Source organism: Ascaphus truei, chromosome 1, assembly GCF_040206685.1.
Source record: "Ascaphus truei isolate aAscTru1 chromosome 1, aAscTru1.hap1, whole genome shotgun sequence".
In the NCBI taxonomy this organism is placed as follows: Eukaryota; Metazoa; Chordata; class Amphibia; order Anura; family Ascaphidae; genus Ascaphus; species Ascaphus truei.
The window spans coordinates 47,266,166-47,285,426 of record NC_134483.1 but is presented as its reverse complement, the minus strand read 5'-3'; positions in this window follow the sequence as shown (position 1 = coordinate 47,285,426).

Here is a 19,261-nt window from a genome sequence, read left to right as displayed (position 1 = left end):
CCCTTGAGTTCCTCAGGCAGTAACCAAGAGACAAATATTCTGCGAAGGCTGATATTTTTCTTTTTAATCACGATAAATGTGTTTGCCTATATTTCATGCAATTTTTTAATTAAACAATTGTAGCCGGGAACCCCCCCCCCATTCTTCTCCCTTGTTGTTGTTGTTGGGGGCGGGTACGTTGCAGTAGGGAGCGCTCCGATACAGAGGCTCTGCGTCGTGCAAGACGCCATGTTATGGTTGGCACCAGTGCAGACTTAACCTAGCCAGAGGTTGCGCATGCGCAGGCAGGAGTAAGCAAAGCCCGCGAAGGAGGAGAGTTCCGATTGGAGGGAGGTGGCGAGACACGGGTCCCATCAACCCCGCGGGTCCCCGTGATAGGGCTGAGCCAAGGGGCTGCGAGGTTAAGGAGGAAAAGGAGGTGGTTGCGCGCACGTTGCTCAGAGCTGGCTGGAGAGGAGACGGAGCTTCGGTGTGGGGAGGCCAACCGCCCCCTACGTAGGCCGCATGCCCCAGGCCCAGTTAGGCCCTGAGTCCCAGTAGAGACAAGCGGAGTTAGGGACTTGCCATAGTGAGGTTCCGGTTCCCTTTATTGCCGCACTACTATCACCAGGACAATTCTAAGTGGCGGGATGTCTGGGCTCAGACCCCGCTAGCAAACCGCAGCGTGTCCGGGTGGGATCGCCCTGGACATCCACGGCTGACGACATCTGTACCTCGCTGACCCTTTGTGAAGATTGTAGCAGCACCGGGTACTGGAGTACCCGGCAGGTAATTCTCCAAGTGCACCAACGGTACCATCGTTCATTCGGGACACAGTGGCTGCGCAGTCACACTCATATACATATATAGATATCTGACTCACTTGAGGGTGGGAGGATTATTCCCAAGGGAACAGGACACGGGGTGGGATCATCCGGTGGAGGGAGACGGGAGGGTCGGCGTTCACCGTGACGCTGATTAGAGTGTCTCCTCTAGGGAGGGACACCTGTGGATATATGTGTGAGAATATTGCAAGTAAAGTTGATTGGTTACGATACACTGGTGTGTGTTTAAGGTATATAAGTCCTGCGAAGACCCACTTCCCCTTTGGCGGAAGCTGTCACAGGTGGAGGCGCTGCACCAAGTTATAAGTAGTGTGTGTCCCCCAGGCTCTCCGTGGCAGAGGCTCAGACCCTGTGAGCCTACAGGTAATACAGCATATGATAGTGGCCTGCGTTCAGTAGGATGCAAGGCTACACAATATTATTTAGTTTTATATTGTAACGTTATAAAATTGATATATGATGTGAGACGATGATAATTAATATAAAATAAATACAGTATTTAGCCAAAATATTTAGTCTGGTGTTCTGAGGAAATGTAGGATTTTGCAAGGGTTCTGTGTTCGTTTAAATGTTAAAAACTATGGAAAGGGTGATGGATTCCTGGGACAGTCTCCCCACACGGGTGTTAGAGACGGTGAGACCGGTGCATCGGCGCTTGGCCAGGTCTGGCAGTGCTCAGAAAGCCTATCCTCATGAACTTTGTTTTGGCTGCAGTGCTGCAGTTATCCACCGGGCGAAGCCCAGAGGCATTGCAAGCTAGGACTCACCCACTTCCTCTCTGTCCCCTAAACCAGGGGGTGCGCAAAGTCTCCACCCTGCGCCCCCCTCTCTGCACTCCCCCCTTCTCGTGCCCCCTCCTTACCATGTCTCCAGCGTCAAATGACGCAGCAGGGTCATGTGACATCACATTGCCATGGCAACGTGATGTCACGTGACCCGGCGGCGTCATTTGACGTCGCGTTGTCAAGGTAGGTGAAGTTGAAGAGGCCTCACGCGATCCCCTGGCATTTAATTGAAATGCCTTGGGGAAGAGCGCGGGGCCGCTGCAACCGCCATGCCCCCTGAAAAATCTTGCGCCCCCCTGCCCTAAACTCCAGGAAGCTACTCTTTCCTGATGTTTTCAACTCTTTGTTTTCTCTCCAGTCCCCGGCCCTGTACCTGTTACCTCTCCGTGCCCTAGTCCTGTCCCTGTTTCAATGTCCCTGTTTCCCAGTCCTGTTTATTTGACCTTGCCTGTTAACCTGTTTACCCAGGATTCCTTGTATCTGCCCTTATTAAACCCTGTTTGTTATTAATTTCCTTCCTGCGTATCTATCTATCTATCTCCGTGTTCTCAGAGAGACTAATACAGTAAGAGACTAATGCTTGGCATAGTCATAAGGCTGTCCTAAATATGAAAGAAAGACAAGAGTCAAATAGAGACCGAGGTCTTGCAAGAGATAGGATAATAGGCTGACCAGGTGGGACAATTGCTTCTTACCTGCTGTCAAACTCCATGTTTCTATACTGCTATACCGGAAGATGTCGGCACAACTGAAATTGCATCACTTTTCTTTTTGATATCATACTGTATATCCTAAATTAATGCAAATAATATTTAAATATTATTTAAAAATATAATTAGGTCATAGGATATATATATATTTTTTTAAAAGGACCAATCCAAATGGGCCGTTTTAATATTATTATTTTTTTTTACAGGTTTCAAGCAGGGGCTCTCCAGTGCTGAGCTCCATTAATGTCAGCTCCGGAGACCCCCGACTTCCCGAGATACTTGCCTCCGAAGGTATCCGCGAAGTTTAAAGCTCCCGCGTCACGCTGGCCAATAGGAAGCCTCACCTCATGATGTCACGGCTTCCTATTGTTCCACAAGGCACAGGAGCTTTGAAACTCTACCAGTACATGAACCCAGCAAGCGATCCGGGACGGCTACCGACGCCCCTTACAGAGGTATGTATCTCCGAAGCAGGGGATCCCTGTAACTGAAATGAATGGGCTTCAGCTCTGGAGACCCCCTGCTTCAATCCTACATGTACAGCACGTAAAAAAAATGTCCCACTTGGATTGCCGCTTTAACAACCTATCACCATAATTGTCTTCCTTAGAAAGATGCAATCACCCTTTAAGTAACTCTTACTTATTTCTATCTCATGAAAAAAAAACTATCTATCGCTTCTTGTCAGGAACATCAGATCTAAGCACATCAGCAGCAACAATTTGGATGAATACCTAATGTCTTTTAGTGATAAGATTGTTTCCAAGGATTGTTATCAAAGGCGAGAAGAGTGTTTTCACATCATTTATTTAAATCCGATACTTGTCAGATCTTATAAAACGCTACATTTAGCATATTAAGCCACTGTGCTTAGTTCACATCATTTTAAATATCAAGGTGATCGTGAACACAGGATTAGCTATTCTAGAGACTATTTTGCATGATAACACTAAGGAGACAATGTAGTGTTTGTTAAACCATTTCGTGCCCCTTACCTGTGCAGGCATCATAAATTAGGTTTCTTATTAGTCCAAGAGTATTAATGCCATACTGACCCTGTTATGCCCTTTACCACTGGAGCACCTAGTACTGATTTTGCATGAGAACACAAGAATAAAATGTACAAATTGGTTTTCGTTGGCACATCAGGTGTTTTTTGTTTTGCCCCAGAATAGCGTCACGTCTCCCATGGCGTAAGTCTTCTCTATTGAGGGGTCTTCTGTATACCCCAGGAATTCGTCCAAATGTGGGACCTCAAAATATATTCAGCCTCCTATCCACACTGGGAAAGAGAAAGAAAAACAATACTCAGCCTCTTCAGACAGTGCTGCATACAGATATTTTCAGACACAGTGGTGCATACAGATATTTTCAGACACAAGCCCCTGCCCTGCAGATGTAATTTTGATGTCTGATACACAGGGAGATAAGACTTGCCACAGGTTAAGAGAAAGGATCTATCACTGGGATTCAGACCTTGTTTACTCACTTCAGATGCTGTGACGGCATATAGTCTCTAACTTGCAAAAAAAATAGCAGTACCAATTAGTGCCTTTTAGTTCAGCGAGACTGAATAGTCACAGACAGAAGGAGCAGAATAACAGGGACAAGAGGTTCAAGCTAATTTTAGTGCATGACTTCTAATGTTGCACATACTGTCTCACGTATGTCTATAAAATAATAAGCTAAAACTGTGTCATGCAGACTTACTTATGCTCTTATGAGTCATATGTTCTAATTTTACTTCTTCAATACTTAAATGCCAACCTAAAACAATTTTCAACCATTTTTATATTTTCTATTTTTAAGCATCAATCACAAGTCTCACAAAAGAGCATTTTATTTTTTTAAAGGCCATATCGATGAGATATTCCAGTTCTAGCGAGTCAGGAACCATTCAAATGTAGGAGGAAATGAGACTTTTCTTTGATGGCCATGCATAGTGGGGAATAGGGCCCACCGAGGAACTTGATTATAGGTCTCCCCTGAACCTCACAAGGTCGGCGAGCAGTGGGGTGGTCTGGGCGTAGTTGTGGAGTGGATGAGGGACCACAGCTCTGCCAGTTGGAGCCTTTGTGAAAGGTAATGGAAGGGGAGTCTGCCAGAGGAAGGGAACCTGGCTGGCTAAGCCTAGAAGTCAGGGCCGGACTTATGGGTTGGCCATCCAGCGCTCTTTTAGCGATCCTCACATACTCTGCCTGCTGTAGGGATTTCCCCCGTGCCCAGACGAGTCAGTCCGACACAGGGCATTTTTTTTGCTCCACAAAAGGCAGTCTCTTATCTCTTTTCCATCCTCATTACATACGTCATAGTTATCCCTGTATACACAATATATAAAATAACACTAACAATACAGTACATGTGTTGTTGTTTATTAGGAATCAACAATAGTTCTATTCTCAGACCTGCATATTCTCTTCACAAGAGCAGTAAGTACTCAACGGTCAGTTTCTGATGGTAACAAGGAGTATTTCATTCCACTTATATATTTTCACAGTCTCAATTACACTCTTTAAAGGTGCAATGGCAAAAAAAAAACTAAAGTGTAATTCGCTCGCTTAGAAAAATTAATTTCCCTATAATCAAATTTTTTCACTTTTTTTTTATATAAAAATGTTTTACCCGGAAGTAATACATTGAGAGTTACCTCTCGTTTTCAAGTATGTCTTGGGCACAGAGTTATAAAAATACATGGTTACTGTAACAGGGGAGTTATCCCTGTTCAGGAAATGTGCCTCTACTCCATCAGTGTGGTGGTTAACTGCTGGTAGTCAATTAACCAACACCACCTGGCTGATTACATTTCTTAGAAAAGGCTGTCTTTGAGACAGGAAGTGAGATTGTTCCTGAGTATCACAAGTTGTGGGACTGACCATATGAACAGATGTCTTGAGCCTGCCAGAAGAAACTGCACGCTGCTTTCAAGACACAGGGGAAAGCACTTCTGAACCTGAATGCTGATATAGCCTGAGGAAAAAGGCAGCAACCCAGGAACAAAGACTTTCCCTCCAACTACAAGAAAACTGATAAGACTTTCCTTTATAAGACTTTGTATCTGCACATATCAAGATATATGTTTGGGGCTGGGAGACATGCTAATCTAAAGGGAGTTGTGGACTGCATTGGTTTCACTAGAAATACTCCCAAGTGGAACAGAAGCTTTGTTTGACCCCTTTTTTTTGCATATGTTTGGATGATTTTCTTATGTTAAAGAAACAGGCGCAATAAAAGCCTTATTTAATTTCACCTTAAAAAGTCTCCATTGCATACCTCTGCGCACGTGGGGTACAGGGGATAAATGGCTGGCGAGTTTCAGATTGAAATAGAGCAGCTTTAACATCACCAAACATCAGCGAACTGCAGCAAATGGCTCACAGCCTTTGGCTGCCTTTCAGCTGCACCAAAGGCTGTCCGTTTTTGGGGCAACACAGATGTGCACACAGATGTGCACACAGATGTGCACTGGGGTGGTTGAGATTCAATGCAACTGTGAACAAAAAGTTATTTGTGTCCTCTTGGCTCATTAACATTCCAGTGGGTGGGGTTGACGTTCCACAAAGTACAAGCAAATATTAACCCTTGGCATGCTGGTCTGTGCAGAGGGGAGCAGCTCTTGGGGAGGCCCATCAGGCGTCCGACTTTGGGGGCAACGCAGATGTACACTGGGGTGGTTGAGATTCAATGCAGGTTGAGTAAAAAATAAATATGTTTATGTTATTTGGGTCCATTTTATACTAGTGTATACTCTGGTAATTAATATTCTTTACCATTATCTCATGAAGCTACAGTAATTATGTTGACATCATTAGCCAAACAATAGAACAAAAGAAAATGTGTCAAGTATTCAACAGTTTACAAACAATTTCATCACGAGAGATTTGGTAAGCACGCCACTGCATATAGTCACTATGGAGATATGAAATGCTTTAAAAAATACTTGTATTTCAGAAGAGCCAAAGAAATGCAATTTGTAATTAACTTCCTGAAAAACGAAATAAGCCAAATTGTGACTAATTAACACGGTTATAGAGACTGTTTACAAAAGGTTGTTTTTAGACAAGCTACGTGGGATTGCATCTTTAAACGGTTCAGCAACGATTGTGACTCTGGGTGGGGTTTAAGCCTTCCCTGACATAAATCCTGCCTTATGTTGTAAGCCCCTCTGGCGGTGAAGGTGTTAAGCTATAATATGCAAAAGCGACACATTACAGACAATTTTATCTGATTGTTTTTACCTTTTATGTGTTATGTGACTTGGGAGGTTATGTGTTATGTGACTTGGAAGGTTGTGTGTTATACGACTTGGGAGCTTGTGTGTTATGTGACTTGGGAGGTTGTGTGTTATACGTGTAACGGCTGACCCCCCTTGTCTGACCCACCCAATCTCACATTGGCCCGTGTGGTCTAACCGGTCCCCATTACAAGGTCGTGTGTGGTGGTGCACCTGCAAGTAACAGGACTCCTGAGTCTCCCGCTTGGTGTTATAGAGGATATCATCAGGACAGGTATCTGAGGTAGTGGTTACGAGTCCAACTTACTTCACGTGCAGCGCCTCCACCTCATCAGGATCTATGCTTCCGCAGAGAGATGGTCCTGGTGAGGAACTCCTTCTCGGTGGTGACTGCCACTGTTGAGTAATCTCACACTCACACAGTGGGGGTTTCTTTGAACAAGACATCTTTATTGTAGTTTGGGATGTAGCAGACTGCCCCATGCAGCTGCCGGCTCTAGCCGCACATCTCTCCGTGCTGTCCCTTTGCCAGGTACGCCCTCCCCGTGCTGTCCCTTTGCCAGGTACGCCCTCCCGTATTGAAGTGAGATTCCCTCTTCTCCTAGGGAGATCACCACTGCGCCAGGTCCCGGGACACAGTGTGGCTTAGACAGACTTGATTGGTCACTCTGCTACCGCTAGTTACAGCACTAGGGTCACAAAAGTATTCCTCCAATCCCTTATGCAGGAAGATACATTCTACCAGATGCTTCTCTGCCAACCTTGCAACAACACTAACTGACAGTGTTGTGCCCTTTATACTTCAGGGGGCAGGCGCATCTCTGATGTCACTATCCAGGGACTCAGAGCATACAGCCACTCCCTTCCTTACACAGGGCACCACACCAGGGTGTGAGGGAAAACCTCCATAACTACTGCTGGCAGGCCTGTACTTACCAGGACTTACTGCCAACAGGGAAGATGTATGCAGTCATTATTATGCATGGCTACATACTCCCCCTGGTTAATACCCACCGTTCCGGCTGGGACCTAAATTTGGTGTACCTTGCGCCAGGAAACACTGCAAAAGAACACACAAATAACATGGCAAACATCATCACATTGACATAATAATGCAAGCCCATCTCACTCCTGACCAGCAGGGAGCGCTAAAGAAAACAGCAGACCACTCTATTTTGTTACTCAATAATAATGTCGAGGATCTGGCTTCTTCACCTCCCTCCCCGCAGCATCATGCACAGTCACGCTGTATTCCCGTGGTATCCCTCGCTCATTGTAATACACCACTTTGTGCATGTACACACTGCGTCCTATTTTCCAGACCCGCATAAGCTGGGACACCCTCTGCTCGGCCTGCATTCCTTTAATGGCTCCCCCTTTCTCTACGATATAGTATTGGATATGGTTCTTAAGCCATCTCTCCCTATTCTCCTCTATCTCTCTCATTAGAGGTTCTGGGACATACGGGTAATCAAGCCCATGTGACTTCCTGTATTTTGCCGCAATAGCCCGTTCAGCTCGGCAAGCCCTGGTTAGCTTACTTTCACCAGCCGCCCCGGGCAACACCCATGATAGGGGCTCATCGGTCTCTACCGGGTCATCCAACCCTGCGGACCCCTTAGGAATAATAAGGCCTGCCTGAATACGATCCCACCTTACCCTTAGGGCCCTAAGGTATGCCTCGTCGTCAAAGACACCGGCAGCCCACCAGTGATCAACCACCCCCTCCCTTTCTAGGATAAATCGGGTGCGGTCGAACCAAGCAACATACCCCTCGTACAACGGGGCCCACCACCTAGTCTCCTTCCGTTCTTCGGAGCTAGGGTCTATAGACTCCTCTATGGACTCCTCATCAGGCCCACCAGAAGATACCCCGGACGTACCCTCAGATCGCTCGACAACTCCTTTATACTGTGAGGTGTTTCTAACAGTAATGCTTAGCACACTAGGGCAATCACTGGATACCGACACTTGTCGGGACATCCTCCCTCCTCCCTCCGACCCATCATCCGAAGTTCCCAAGTCCAGGCTTCCAGTTCGATCATCGGAAGGACCCCGTGACTCCCCGGACAACCCTAAGCTAGAACTGGACCCAAATAAAATAGTGACGGGGACAGGGGCTTTAGCTAGGGCCTTGGGGCTAACCTTGGGTGTGGACGGGGTTTGGGGACGGGACCGAACAGTAGGCATTGACAGGGTTACGACCTGCCTTAACGTTGCCACAAAGTCCGTTCTTGTCTCCAGCAGCTGGGCTTCTTGTTCTGCAACTCGAACGCCCGTTCCCCTTGGTATTAGGAGATCGTCTTCCGCTGCTCGACCGCAGAGGCGCCACCATCTCCCACTCGATGCCGCTCTGGTCATCCGGAACCACCTCCGCACACGCACGTGCTGCGACGCCATCTTGGGTTGGATCCCCAATCGGGATCTCTTCCTCCACGAGGACATCCGGCAACGCCCGTCTGCTGCGCGATCCAGTCTGGCTCTGGACTCGCTCTTCCTGCTCCTCCACCCCCTGGGTCTGCGACAGGCACTGTGTCATCTTAGTACCTCGCAGGGTCGGGGTGGATCGACCTCCGTCCGATCCACTAGTCACCACGGCAGTGGGACTCCGGCGATCGGGTGGTCGCGGTACTGGAGACACTCGACTCCGTGTCTCCACACCACGAGGAATGGCATCCCTCCATGGCGTACCAATGGTATGACAGTCTCTTCTTATGACTGTCTTACTCGACAGCCTAGCACACTCCTCGTCCGAGGATTCTAACTTGCAATTCGGCCGAGGCATCCCAGTAGGAGACCGGCGATGGGCTCCTCGGTGATCACCTCTCCGATGGCTGGGTTTCTCCGTCGGAAGCACCAGACCTGACTCCGACTCCGCGGGACTTGCACTCTTGTTCCATAGTGCTCCCGGCTGCTCCTCTATCGGCATCGGGACATTTCCGGCCACTCCCACAGCTTGCACCGGTACAAACGTGGTCATGGGCCACATGTACTGCAGTCCACAGTGGGGGTATCGGGCCTCGCTGCCCACGGCTCCGCCCGGCAGTCTGCACTGCAGGCAAAGACACGCCACAGTCTCCACACCCTCCACACGGATTACCAGGAAGCCTCCTGGAGCCGAATAGGGGTGAGTGGAGATTACCGGACTCTGGTCCACTTTATCCGCAGCTTCAGCCATCTTTACCAGCGGAGGCACTCGTCTCAGAGGTCTATACTGGTCAATGGCTCTTCGCAACTGAAGGGCATGGGCTGATGTAGCAACCCCTCCTCCCACTTTCTCTGTCGACATCCGGTGGAACCGCAAACCACTCCCCCTGGTTGAAACTAGGGGGATGTCTCGTAGACTTGTAGGCTGACCCAGCACAGGTGCGGAGTGAGTCATAGTCCATGAGGGCGCGGCTCCAGCTTTCGCGCCAAACTCCCCATCGGGGTGGAGTTTTCTCGTTGGCGCCAATCCTGGCCAACAATTAGCAAACTGCAAAGTTGCAAAACCTTCTGCAGCATGCCCACGCGGTGTCCCGGGAACGCGGGAACCGCCATCTTGGTAAGCATTGTCCTTTTTCCCATTTGAGGTAGAGTCTGGCTGTTTGTTAATTGGGGTATAACAAAGTCCATTTCGTTCCTCCCATCGGATAACACTGTCATGCTCAGTATTCTCAGGGGTATCATCCCGAGAACAAAAACATGATAAACACGGCGCAGCCACAGCTTTTACGCCATTCCAGAGCAAACACACAAGAGTCTCTCCTGTAGCTTTTTCTTCACCCACGCACAGTTCATATGCGTGTTCTTCCTCTGACCGCAATCCTGGACCTTCTGCTCTATGCAGATCCTCCATTCTTGTGGTTCTCTCTCCCCGCCATCCTGGACCTTCTACTCTGTGCAGATCCTCCATTCGGACGGTTCTCTCTTTATCGTTGAACACCGATTTCCTGTACGTGGAACTCCACTCTGCGGGGCAGCTACCACATCCGTACAATAAACATGCCTTGTGCACCACCTTGTGTACCTAATGTAGATCTGACTCGTGTTTGCACTACCTCAGGCTAGGCTCACTCTTTCTGTGTCTACTGTAACACGTTCCTCCAGTCTGTGCTCCTTGGTAAGTGGTCTGGAATGGAGACTAGAGTACTCTGGCTCTTCCATGCAGTACTTTGGGCGTCGACCTACTTTTGGCTAGCCTAGTGCGGACCCTTCCAGAATTCCTGCCCTAAGTTACCAGTTTACCCCTTCAGGCGTCCCCCGCTAGCGCTACCTCAAGGCGACTAGAACAGCAATAGCCCCCTGCTCCAGACTCACTAACCCCTAACGGATCCCAAGGCGTCTTTGCGGCATGCAGCTCCAGCATCTCCCTGACTACCCCTGGCTCCGTCCCACGCAGCACAAAGTGGCAGCAGACACTTCCCTGTTTCCTAATGTGTGCCTAGCAAAAGCCTGTCCTGTTGACAGGGATCTCAGCAGCGCCTCCAATTGTAACGGCTGGACCCCCCTTGTCTGACCCACCCAATCTCACATTGGCCCGTGTGGTCTAACCGGTCCCCATTACAAGGTCGTGTGTGGTGGTGCACCTGCAAGTAACAGGACTCCTGAGTCTCCCGCTTGGTGTTATAGAGGATATCATCAGGACAGGTATCTGAGGTAGTGGTTACGAGTCCAACTTACTTCACGTGCAGCGCCTCCACCTCATCAGGATCTATGCTTCCGCAGGGAGATGGTCCTGGTGAGGAACTCCTTCTCGGTGGTGACTGCCACTGTTGAGTAATCTCACACTCACAGAGTAGGGGTTTCTTTGAACATGACATCTTTATTGTGGATTGGGATGTAGCAGACTGCCCCATGCAGCTGCCGGCTCTAGCCGCACATCTCTCCGTGCTGTCCCTTTGCCAGGTACGCCCTCCCGTATTGAAGTGGGATTCCCTTTCTCCTAGGGAGATCACCACTGCGCCAGGTCCCGGGACACAGTGTGGCTTAGACAGACTTGATTGGTCACTCTGCTACCGCTAGTTACAGCACTAGGGTCACAAAAGTATTCCTCCAATCCCTTATGCAGGAAGATACATTCTACCAGATGCTTCTCTGCCAACCTTGCAACAACACTAACTGACAGTGTTGTGCCCTTTATACTTCAGGGGGCAGGCGCATCTCTGATGTCACTATCCAGGGACTCAGAGCATACAGCCACTCCCTTCCTTACACAGGGCACCACACCAGGGTGTGAGGGAAAACCTCCATAACTACTGCTGGCAGGCCTGTACTTATCAGGACTTACTGCCAACAGGGAAGATGTATGCAGTCATTATTATGCATGGCTACATACGACTTGGGAGCTTGTGTGTTATGTGACTTGGGAGGTTTTGTGCTATGTGACTTGGGAGCTTGTGTGCTATGTGACTTAGGAGGTTGTGTGTTATGTGACTTGGCAAGTTGTGTGTTATGTGACTTGGAAAGTTGTGTGTTATGTGACTTGGCAAGTTGTGTGTTATGTGAATTGGGAGGTTGTGTGTTATGTGAATTGGGAGGTTGTGTGTTATGTGACTTGGGAGGTTTTGTATTATGTGAATTGGGAGGTTGTGTGTTATGTGACTTGGGAGGTTGTGTGTTATGTGACTTGGGAGGTTGTTTGTTATGTGACGGGAGGTTGTGTGTTATGTGACTTGGGAGGTTGTGTGTTATGTTAATTGGGAGGTTGTGTGTTATGTTAATTGGGAGGTCGTGTTATATGTTAATTGGGAGTAAAGACGGGGGAAACTGTCAAAATTCGGTTACCGAAAATCCGCGGATTATTTTGCCGAAATCCATTCCACACAGCAAAATCCACTTGCAGATTTCATGCTTTAAAATCAGGGCAGATTCATTTGATTTCGCCATTGACTGCAATCCCGACCAACGGTTTTGTCTTTTCTGTTTGGGGTTAGCTGACTCCTACAGCCAATAGCGAGTGACGTTACATATGTACGGCTGTATAGCGCTTCATCTTTGAGTCGCTGGCTGATGACGTCACTCCCGCGCTACCGGTATGTATAAAAATGCAATATTTACCTGTAAACGTCACACCCTGATAAAGCGCTTGAGTGCGAAACGCATAGGTGTTCTTTTTTACCTGTCAGCTATCCATGTGCGCTGAATAAATTCTTTTTATGGGGAGTTACCCTCTGATCGTTATTTTTCGTCCAGTTCTGGTTGTGCTCCATTTTCACACAGATGCTTCTAATCATATAGTGAGACACACAAACTCGTTTTTCTGTTATTTGAGCTACACAGCAAACATGGGCCGATTGCTACTCAGTGTAAACATATTCCTATTTTGTAGTGTAACAAGCAACAGTAAATACGGCGACCACAAGCATCAATATCAAGAGCCTGCTTTCCCGGTTAGTAAAAAGCATATATAAACCCAAAACGTGGCATACAATGTTATCTTACACAGCATCGTGCACTCTTTTGCTCCCCAATATAATTCTCTATTGGATGACCATACACTGTCACTCCTCCCTGGTTACCCTATAACCACATGTTGCGCATGCACAACCTTGCATTCCACTATAATCGCCATATACAGCATAGTCACCTACAAGGAGCTCATCAGTAATAATTACAGAACATTCTGACTCTGACACACAAAAAGATGCCAAACAAAAAGCTTTCTTGCAACCACGAAAAAATCCTGGATGAGATGTATTTCCTGGTCTGCGAGATTCCATCTTGGTCACGGTTCTTCTCTATCATACAAGCTGCTGGAAAAAGTAGAACTGAAGAAGAAATGTCAACTGATGGCTGTACGCAGGTAAAACATTGATACAGATAACAATCAAATACAACACAGGCCACACTAACACAGCACTGGTGTGATGACTGCTATTCTGGGATATAGTTTAGGTACAGAATTAGAATTTAGCTGTGTTGTTACTGTATGTAACTATAGCAGTAATTGCTGAAAGTTATATTCTGCCTAACCAGGCGCATAATACCTAACAGAGTCTAGTGTCTCTTTCAAGTAATAAAATAAAGTAGGATTCTATTGTTCGCCATTTTCTGCAGGCTGGGTTTGTTGTGGGAGTTCATAGCTGTCAAAGTTCAAGGGCTCCAATGAGTGCACCAAAAAAATGCCATCTTAATGAACACGTTAAGGCCTGGGACGTAGTAGTTGGAAGCTTGCTGAGGAGCGCTCCTGCTCTGCCTCGCCTGCTGAAAATTGTGCTTTTTTCTGTCCTTGCAGGCGAGGCAGTGAGCGCGCTCAGGGGGCGGGGCGGAGGCGGAGCGGAGGCGTGCCAGGAGGCGGAGCGGGAGGCGGGGCTAGTCCCCCGCTCCCATTGGATGGGAGCGGTCATGTGACCGCTCCTCCGCTTCCCCGAGCGGCAAATTTGAAACCTGCCTCTCTCGGCAGAGTTTCTCAGCCTCCACACGCATCAGCGCGCATGCGGAGGGGGAAATTATAGCCGCGCTGATGACAGATGCAGGGTGCTTTGTGCATCTGCTCAGCGCAGCTCAGCCCGCCTCAGCGACGCTTAAACTCACTATGTCCCAGGCCTAACACTTCAAAGAGTGGGACCTTAGTGAAGTCTATAAGAGCAAGGATGGTAACATGATTGAGACAGCCTCCTGGTGCAACTGCTGGCTATGTATACTACAATATCTGTCTCTTTGTATTGTATTGTACTGGGACATACTTGAAAACATGCTACATATGTGAACACATTTTCATGTTTAAATATTTTAGCTAAATATACAAACAAAAGTCTGTCCAAGTGAATGGGACATGATGGCCTGGATTTCCGGAAATGCTATGTTTGTCTGATGTCATACAGTCTCAGACAGTTTCTGCTTTGGCAATTTCTCATTTAAATGTCACAATCGCAATGTTGAGTTATTGTTATTACTATCAACATTTATATGACGCAACTTTTGTCATCAAAATCTACATTAACGTGCGACATGTATTGTATAGCAGTTGTGGTTTTGAGGAGGTGTAGTACAATGTTTGGAGGGCACGGCTTAAATACACAAACTGGTGGTTTTGCATCAAGCCTTAGCGTGGATGGAAACACTTCTATTATTGTACTGCGTATAGGTTTATCTTGCCGTCAGATATATGGATACAGGAAAACCCCGGTTTAAGTACACTCTAAGGACACTCACTTTAAGTACACTCGCGAGTAAGAACATATCGCCCAATAGGCAAACAGCAGCTCGCGCATGCGCCTGTCAGCACGTCCTTAACAGCAATACCGGCTCCCTACCTGTACCTAAGCTGTGCGCAAGCGGGGAGATTTTTACATGAGTTATGCACGTATATGACCAGGGGTGAGCAAACTTTTTATGCCGAGCCCCCCTTTTTATCCATGAAATTTCTCGGGGCCCCCCTGCATGATGTAATCAAAATCACATGAAAAAAAAACCCTTTATTAAACGGTATACAATGTAAATACAAATATGTCTAAGGCCGCATGTATAGTGCTCGCGGCGGAGACGCGTGACATCACCCGTCGCCGCTAGCGAAAGTTGTATTTCGCTTTGTGTTGGTGCAGGTGACCAGGCCATGTATTGGTTCAGGGGCTGTCACATGAGGCGACAGCCCCTGAAAAATCAAATATTGCCGGCTTCAAAAAATCGCGTCGCGCTTATTATAAGGGCACGCGGCGGCGACAATGCATTTGTTTTTGGGCTACGTCGCGTCGCCGGCACTATACGCGCAGTCTAAATACTTACATACTTCAACAGCTCGTTCTTGCAAAATTAGGCTGCGTCCACGCTGCCGCTGAGAGCGGTGACATCACCAACTCTCCAAGCATGAGCACAGGGTGTCCTGCATAATTTTGCAAGCACGAGCGGGGAAGTGTTTACACTTTTTTTATTATTTCTGTACATTCATAGTATGATTGATATAGTGGCCACTGACCCTCTCACTTGCAGAGGATCGCAGCTAGGCAGGTTGCCAGCGGAGGAGAGCAGCAACACAGAGCTATTGCAGGGCAGTCACCGGAAGGAGGGGCGTTTGACATCACAGCGCTGGGGCGTGCTGCTCCCCCGTACCTCCGAATCATGTGGCCACCACCTGCACTATCCCGCCCGCGCACATCTTTTGGCTGCCCGCCTGCGCACATCGTGGCCGCTCGCGCACATCTTTTTCGCTGCACGCATCCCGCCTAAATAATCTTGCGCCTGGGCGCCCTCCCCCCCCCCAGTTTGTGCACCGCTGCATTTAATCACAACATCACAACACCCACACACACACATAATCACAACACCCACACACACACATAATCACAACACCCACACACACATAATCACAACACCCACACACACACACAACCCCACCACACTCAACCCCCCACACTCAACCCCCCCACACACACAACTCCCCCCCCACACACACACTCAACTTCCCCCCCCCCACACATACACACACACACAACCCCCCCACACACCACCACACACACGCAACCTCCCCCCCACACACACACAACCCCCCCCCCCCCCCACACACACACACACACACACGGTGGGTGGGGGGAGGGAGTAACTAAGCCTGCTCAGGTCCCCCCATGTGCTGCTGAAAACGGGCGGGTAACAGACAGGAGGAGGAGGGCTTGTCTGTGTGCAGGGAAGGCCCCGCAGCAAGGCCCCGCCCCCTCTGCAGGCAGACAGAGCAGAGAAGCAGCAGCACGGAGCTTCTGGCCGCCCGTGCACAGCTCTGCCCGCCCCCAGGTTTCCCCGCACGCAGCCCGCGCCCCCCTAAATAATCTTGCGCTCCCCCAAGGGGGCGCGCCCCCCAGTTTGCGCACCGCTGTATATCACAATTGCAGTACAGTACATGCATCGATAAGTGGGAAAAAGGTAGTGCTTCACTTTAAGTACATTTTTGCTTTACATACATGCTCTGGACCCATTGCGTACGTTAATGCGGGCTATGCATGTACTCAGTTATCTATTACATAAGATCTGCATTTAGCAACGGCACCTAATTTCAGATTGTTGTAAAGTCGTCTTTTGATGCCAGAGACAATTTTAGATCCATTCAACAATGCTAAATTACAAGTTGAATTTATCAGGGGCCTCTGAATGGGGGGCCGGGGGGTGCTATGTCTCAATTACATTGTTGTCCTGGAACTAGTTGTATATGTCTCCCTGTTTTTTGTGACTCCTGTCACTACCCTGTGTATGTTGTTACTATGTAACTTCCCCCTTTTGGCTTCTCAGACTGTTGCCTTCGCAACTCCCCTGTACTTTTTAGTGAGTTGGGCTGACCCTCACCTCCCCTGCTAGTTGGTGCAGTCTGTGCCTTATTTCCTGCTCGTCAAGACAAGCATGCTTCTATTTGGATCCTACAGCCTTGTGAGTAACACACCTTTCACTGTTATCCCAGAACAAGGCATTCATTTTCTACCTTCCTCTCACAAATGCTATCTCCAAGTTGTTTTATGTTTCTGTTAACCCCCTCCAATAAAGTTACAGAAGGACTCTGTGTGCATTTAAAGGGGACGAGTTTAAACTGCCTGATCCTACTCATTCTCTATCAGAGAATCAGTTTAAGGACACATGGAAAAAGGGGGCTCTGGTCATTAAAGCACTTGCTGAACATGACACAAAAAGGGGCTGCCAGAGGAAATGAAACCCCTCCCAAGTCTCAGCTCACCATGTGTACATACTAACATTAAACATTAGTAAGAAATACTTATAGGTAAAGATGTGGATGTCTATCGTTACTAAAGATAAAGTTGTTGAACATGTTGGCCTTATTCCGATACGCTTCTGACTGGATTGAACGACGTATCTCCTACGCAGACAGTTGCCTAGAAAAAGAATGGTTCTACCCTCTTATTCCAGTCACCTGGCTTCATTACCATAAGAGTGAAATACCCCAAAAAAGAAGATTTTATTTGATGATGCCAATAGGGAGAGGGAGTGGCTCAGTGAGTAAAGACACTGATTCTGGCACTGAGTTTGAAGCAGGGGAACCTGGTTCAATTCGCAGTGTCGGCTCCTTGTGACCTTGGGCAAGTCACTTTATCTTTCTGTGCCCCAGGCGCCAAAAACATAGATTGTAAGCTCTATGGGGCAGGGACCTGTCCTGCAAAATGTCTCTGTAAAGTGCTGCGTAAAACTTGCAGCGCTATACAAGAACATGTTATTATTATAATTATTATTAATAGACCATGGTCTTTTCTGCTGAATTTCACAGGAGGAAATCCCAATGCTCCAAACAAAATGTTTTATTTTAATGTGTGGCGTGTTGTTGAAATGGGATGTGCGTGACGCAGAAATGTAAATAGTATGTTCTTTAAAAAATGGTACCTGCGTGGTCAAGGTTTGAAACCTCTGTCACAATCCAGTGCCAAGTTGTAACTGGCGTAAATCCCACAATCTCTGCTTATATTGTGAGCGCAGAATTAAAAGTGTGTTTAGTTGCAACGTACTGCAGCGACAACGTAAGAAAATGGATGCAGCGTGGATGTTTCATTATATATGTTAACAAAATCTATTATTTTCACAGGGTGGCTATTATAAAATATATTCAATGAGTAACTGATATTTACTAATATTGAAAATTGGGGGAAAGGGAAAAGGGAGGGGACCCTCGCATCTGCCTATAATATCTCTATATGGTGTGTACAACGGTGCAATAAGGGGAGAGAGAGATGGAACCTAGGAAACAAAAGCACCCTATTTGACAGCACTCTTTGTATGTGATGATGAAATGATGAGTAACTTAATACATAATATTTAATAAATCTCAATTAAAATAAGTGTCAAAACATTGAAACCAACAACCAACCAACAACTCCCACCTATGCGAATTTGTATCTTGGCTGGTGGGAAGCGGAGGTGGTTTTTCATGAAGCCAATGAAGCCTACACCGTCCAGATCCTTCTGTGGGTCCGTTTGATCGACGATGTCCTGATCCTGTGGCAAGGGACCAGGGCATCATTTATCGAATTCATTGATATACTCAACAATAACGAGTTTAACCTTCATTTGACTTACGAAATTGACACACAGGAGATTACCTTCCTTGACCTTAAAATCTCGCGAGGGGATGATGACAAAGTGGAAAACACAATCCATAGGAAAAAGACAGCTACCAACAGTCTTTTACGCTATGAAAGCCATCACCCTAAAAGACTAAAGGAGGGTATCCCTGTGGGTCAATTTCTGAGGATCCGCAGAAACTGTTCCACCTCCATTGCTTTTGAGAATGAGGCAAAAAAGATGAGAGAGAGATTCCTAGAGAGGGGGTACAGCCATCGTTGTACAAGTAAAGCCTATCGGAGAGCAAAATTTACCGATAGGGCCTCCCTTTTGAGTGATCACCGTATCTTAGTCCAAGACTCCAAACTCATCAGATTTGTTGGAACGTACAACAACCAGTGGGCAGAGATAAATACAATTTTGCAGAAACACTGGCCCATCCTCATGGAGGATCCAGATCTTAGCGATGTATTGCGACCTACCCCAACTTTGGTCAGCAGGAGGGCATTAAATCTAAAAGATCAGTTAGTTCACAGTCACCTTAGACCACTAACATCAAACACTTGGATAACTAATAGATCTTTGGGAAACTTCAAGTGTCATGGATGTAAAGCCTGTATTCATTTGTCCCTGTCTAACACTTTCCAGAATTGGAACAATACCAAATGTTACAAAGTCAGACAATTTATCAACTGTAGGACAAGGGGTGTGATTTATCAAGCGATCTGCCAATGCACCAAAAAG